General features: G+C 36.1%; 1 pseudogene; it reads right to left on the reverse strand.

Moving 5' to 3' along the window:
• Positions 1–3,251: 3,251 nt before the first annotated feature.
• LOC130734725 (U1 spliceosomal RNA) lies at positions 3,252–3,383 on the reverse strand (annotated as a pseudogene).
• Between the last annotated feature and the right edge of the window lie 2,617 nt (positions 3,384–6,000).

The raw sequence follows: 6,000 nt of genomic DNA on the forward strand, positions 1-6,000 counted from the left end.
TGATAACTTTTGTAAGTGATTTACCAATTGAGAAGACCAAGCGTGGATGAAAGATTGACATTACACACCAAAGTTTGTAAAAGATTTGTATAAATTACATTTCCAGTGGTCACAGATAGAAGTATCTACCATACTAATTAAGTTTTGCCAGTAATTAATTATGAGGTTAAGTCATTCTACCATGCCTGGTATTAACATGTGGCTTGAGATGAAATTTCGAAATCGAAACATAGCATTATTTAGAAAACTCTTATTTTATATGCAATCTAAAAAATATCAAGGTGGGGAAATTTTACTAGCTAAATTTTATGAAATTTTTATGACACTAAGTTAAACAATTCCTAACATCTTGTTGGACCGTAACCTTCTTAAGTCTTAACCTAACATCTTGTTGGACTTGGACCGTAACCACTTAACACCATGTATGTTAAAATATTAATACTTTCTAAACTTGCTAAAGAATTCAAACACCGCCTCCTAATTGTAATGCCGCTGAATTCTTCTATCCCTGAGGGTTAGCTCAAGTGGTAAGAGATAGGAGACATAAAGGTTGGAGAGGGGAAGGTCCAGGGTTCGAATTCTGGAAGGGAAATTTGAAGGGATTTTCTAATTTATTAACAACTAATCACTAACATTTACTTATAAAAAAATAAACACCCCCTCCTAACATTAAATAATAAATATAAGCATTATCCTAGTCATTATCCTAGTAATCATTCGCGCTGTACTCTATTTCCTAGTTCACAACAGCAAGCTCCTTATATTGGGAATTCATTAAGCAGCACCACCAGTTGCTCACATGTATATGGATGGAAGCTGGAATCCGCATGTTGGCCGAATGGGATGCGCGATGGTGATCAGGAACAGCTGGCCCAAATGAATGTTATTTGTTCTTCTGATTGTGCAAACTTAGTTGCGGTATTACAATCCAGGACTGATACTAGCACTTACTGGGACCGTGATGCACTTGACAGGGTATGCAACTTAATGAGCAATTTCCATAGCATCACTTTGTCTCATGTTGCGAGGGAGAAGAACAATACAGCAGATAATCTGGCAAGAGAAGCAGCTAGACTTGGATCGCCGGTTCAAGTCTGGAAGAGGCCTCCATCCTTTGTTTCAGCTTCAATTTACTTGGATGCTATTAGTTAGTTTTTCTTAGTCGTTAATTTTCCTCTTGTAACCAAAAAAAAAAGATCTCTACTGTTCTTTTAGTTAGATTAAGAAATGAACCGTGAGCTTAGAAATTCAACTATATATCTTGGTAATTAACCGAAAATTAAACTTTTAACTACTTATTGGAGGCTTCTCATGAAGCTTCCACACTCAACTCACAAACCCAACCTCATGAAAATTAAGATTGAGCACATTTAAACATGTTATTCAACATCTTATTCAATTTTCTCAAAATGGAAAATGAAGTGAAAAGCATCTCCAAACATGCAAAAGCTTAAATTGACATGTTGATAACATAAGACTTATCCATGGCTGGGTGCGCCAATCCATGTCAATTTAAAAGCTCTCCTGCTCACAACTAATTGTGTACTCTCCAAAGTGGGACTAATGTGCAACCAACCATATTAAAATCTCATGGTCTCTTGTTCCGGACCACTGCATTTTTGCAGCACAATATCCAACCCAATTCAACTGCTTCATGCTTGTGTTGTAACAAGTCTTGTGCTTCTTTCAAACTTCCATATTTGGAGCAATATGAAAAAGAAAGCCACGCAGATTCATGACGTGGCAGGTGTCGAAGCTCCAGCAAGCAGTTCCGACAAAGTCCACTTGTAGGAGCTCCGACGGTTGACCTAATCAGTCAAAGGGACTAAAACCAAATATTAATACAAAGGGTTAGGGAACACTCCTCACAGTGAGTTATGCTGGCGCCAGGAATAATATGGTAAAGAATAAGATCAAGCGTAATATCAATTAGGGTTTAAGGGTTGGTCAAAACATTGGGGTTTAAGGGTTGGTCAAAACATTTGGAGTTTTACAACACCACTCGCTTTAGGCCTACACATTTTTCACATTTTTACTTCAATTTAATGTTGATGTGGGAGATTTGGCAAATATATAAATAAGGATGATTAATTATATTCATTTTCTAATCATTGCCACACTTGTCCAATGTTCCATATTAGCTTTTACGATGTGGGACTCAAGCATAACTAGTATATCAAAACTGTAAATTTCATGCAACTTTGGATGTTATGAAAGCTTAATTAATGTATAATTTTGTAACTACTTCAAGACCAGAAGCGATTTTTTAGTTAGAGTTTCTTTTAATATAGACTGCGAAATTGAATGCAATGTTTTTTTTTTGTCAACAGTGCAAATTAACATTCAGAAATTGCCCAATGATACTTACATCAGTGGGACTAAACATCCAAGAAGTGATTCTGCAATGCATAATCATATGAGAACTTAGGCTTAAAGCATGCTCACATGTAGATCTAAGCAACCATACAAACTAAGAAAAAATCATACATGCCCTAAATTAAAATCCTAAGAACACCAGTACAACAGCTCAACTTTCTTTTGGTAGTAAATTAGCAAATCAACCGACTCTGCCGGAGTTGCAAAGGCTTTAACGAAGCAAACATAGCTTCAACAGCAGTACCAACAATACCAATGAGTCAAGAGAGAACTGGCACCATAGAAAAATGAAGTTGCAGATCTACCAACAGTGCAACTGGGGATGGCGGTGGCCGATGTGGAGAGCAGACAGTTGAGGCACGACGACGATGGTGGCACGACGGCGCGTCAAAGCTTCCAGAACCTAGCCAAGAAGAAACGTTGAAGCAAGGGGGTCTCAAGCCCGGGTGGTAGCGGTGGTCACGACAGCGAGGAGAAGGCCGCCGCGTGCCAGATCTGCATCTCAACACACTGTGAAGTGGAGGCTGGGGCAGCAGCGTGAACAAAGGAAAGTGGAGGTCAAGGGAAGGGGAACCAGACATAAGAAGATGTACGATGGCCAAAGGTAGAGAGGGAAGCCGATGCGGCGGCGGTGGGAAGTAGGAAGAAGAAAGGGGAAATGCAAACACACCAAAAAAACCCACTTATTTGGGTAGAAAACCACCTACTGTAGTAGAAATACCTAGGAAAGCATTTGGGTAGAAAACCACCTACTATGATAGAAACACCTAGAAAAGCATGAGAAAAGCCTCCCTAATGGAGGAGAGGAGCCACCCAAGGGGGAGAAGCCCCCATGGGGGGTGATGGCAGCGGAGTAAAATTTTGAACTATATTGGAGTGGGCCGCGCAAACGCAGGCCCACACTACCTCAAATTATGACGTAGGCTCCACCATTTGGGTAGACCTTAGGGTAGCACCGTAGACCATGGGCCTTCTTGATCACCCATAGATCCCGTCCAGGTAAGCATGTTGCATTGTTCCACACACTTTGATTTTATAGCATATGCTGACCACAACATATCCTCAGACCTCATGATGAGTGATTAATGATATTAGGACTTTCTTTTGCTACTAATCTCTTTGATGGATTCATGATTAATGTCTGTTGTTTACACTTTATGAATTCGTGTCACATACATAAGGTTCACTTCTACAATTTCAGAGTTGCTTATGTTTAAAAACTTGTACCAAGAGATGAATATGATATTTTATATATGCGGAATAAGATAAGTATGCTTGAACTCATCTTGATCTACCCTTCTACATACCAAAATGCAAGAAAAACAACGGACTATATATATCCACAGTCACTGTAAATATTAAGATATAAAGAAATGCTTAATTGCGTTTTTGGTCTCTCACTTATCACTTCTGGGTAATTTTGGTCCCTAAAATAAAACAAAATTATTAGTCTTAAAGTATTAATAAGTCACAAGTTAATAGTTATTTTCTTTTCATTTACTCAAAATTAATAAAAAAAGATCGTAAGAGATGCATCACATATTGTAAATTTACTCTCTACCTTAAGCCACAACTATGTATGAGAAAATATTTTGTTGAAACTTATCCACCCTAGACTACACTTTTGAAGAGGTAGAAAAAAATGAAAAATCTAAAAGGACGATGTAATAAGAAAATAGAGATATGAAAAGAAAAGAAAAGTGAGTATGAAATGTAAAAGAATGATGCAGCGGAAGTCGTACTAGGATTGCAAGCGCAAATCATAAGGAAAAGGTTTCTGGAATCCACCAGAAAGGAAATTAGCAAGCGCTAAAACCCTAGAAAATACACTGGAATCCACCAGAGTAGAAGAGAAAACTCTTAAATTTTATTATCAATCAAAACTCCAATAGGCTATGCCTTACAAGTGCTTAAATAAGAAAAGAAAATATCCTAATAGTAAAATAAATAATATCCTAAAAGATCCTAATTGAAAATAAAAGATCCTAATTGAAAATAAATAAGTTCCTAACAAAAAATAATTAAGATCCTAAAAGATCTTAATTACAAATAAGTAAAATTACTAAAATACTAAAATTATCTTAAAAAGCTCCTACATCAAAGAATATGAAGTGTGAAAAGGGTGATATAAATCAATCAGTATTAATATATTTTTTGGTCGGAGGGGAACGGAGGGGAGAAGTTTTTTTTATAACTTATCATGATTTTAGGAATGAGAGGGGAGGGGAGCGAAACCCCCTCCTAACTTAAATTTGCGTTCCTTTAAAAATGGGAGAAATCAGAAGGAGAATAAATTATTGGATAAAATATCCCTACACATTATTAAAATCTAAATTTAAAATGCATTTTCCTCTTCTTCTTAGTAATTCGTATTCAAAACAGTCTACCATTCAAATTAATTAACTTCTGCATCATGATTATTTGTTGATAAATTTTATCACTTCACATTTGTAAAATCAAAATGATCTTGGAGCCTCTACTGGCAATAGCATGTCATCGTTAGGCCATGTTAAAATGAAATCTGTGTAATGCCACTTCTCCAATTTGCGGTCAACAGACTTTATAATAGTTTCAAATTTATAATATGAATGTTATTATGTTAGGCTATATACATAATTTTTTTTAAACAAGTAGACACATAAAATGTATAAAAGTAATATAATTATAAAACTCCTCCCCTCCTCTCATAAACAAAATAAAAAAGAGTTATTTCTCACCCCTACTCTCTTATGAACCAAATATAAAAAGTGCTAAAATTCCTTCCCCCCTCCCCTCTTTTGATCAGCCAAACACACCCTAACAGTAATATTATAACACCCTCACCAAAGGAGATTTATTATGCATGAATTTTGTGTTTTACACTGTTATGCAAAATAGGTGCTTTGGATCGGACCCAGGATTTCAGAAATCACTCACTTCCTTCATGTGTTTCTTCGCAATAGGTGCTTTGGATCGGATCCTGCTGTTAAAATGGTCTTATATTATTCTCTGGCAGCATATTATGCAGGTGATGGTTGTTGCAGCTCAACTCATGGGAATTCAAAGTCTCCATCGATTCTTCTTTTGTTGCTTCACTACTCTTCACCAGAATATTTTCTATTTCTTCCACACACCCCTTAAACTTGCAATTAAAAGGCCCACACCGCTTATATTTGTAGCATTTCCAGCATTTCATCTAATTTGTACGATGTGGGATCTACAACCAGCCATTTTCTACGTTAGCATATACCACAGCACCTGTCACTGCTTCAAAATTATTGCCTAATGGATCCAGCATTGTATAATTAGAGGAATACTTGCAGAATGCTTAATTTCATGTTTTAGAATGTTAGATTTAATTTTTGCATGGTCAATTATATTATGGAAATTGAAGACATTTTTATGTAAGTTAAATATCACTGTCAGCTTAATTAGCTCAGCATATCATCCTCTTGCATGTAGCATTTATCAACAATCAACATCAAGTATTGAAATGTTTATGGTTATGTTATGTCCTTCCCACACTTTGTATATTGTTTGAACATGAAGATTTTCTTATGAATTTGTTAATGAAGAATGTTTAATGTAAGTATGTAACATTAAGCAACCCAATATAAAAAAGATAATGTTAAAAGAGGAGAAAAA

This window comes from Lotus japonicus, chromosome 1 (genome assembly GCF_012489685.1).
Source record: "Lotus japonicus ecotype B-129 chromosome 1, LjGifu_v1.2".
In the NCBI taxonomy this organism is placed as follows: Eukaryota; Viridiplantae; Streptophyta; class Magnoliopsida; order Fabales; family Fabaceae; genus Lotus; species Lotus japonicus.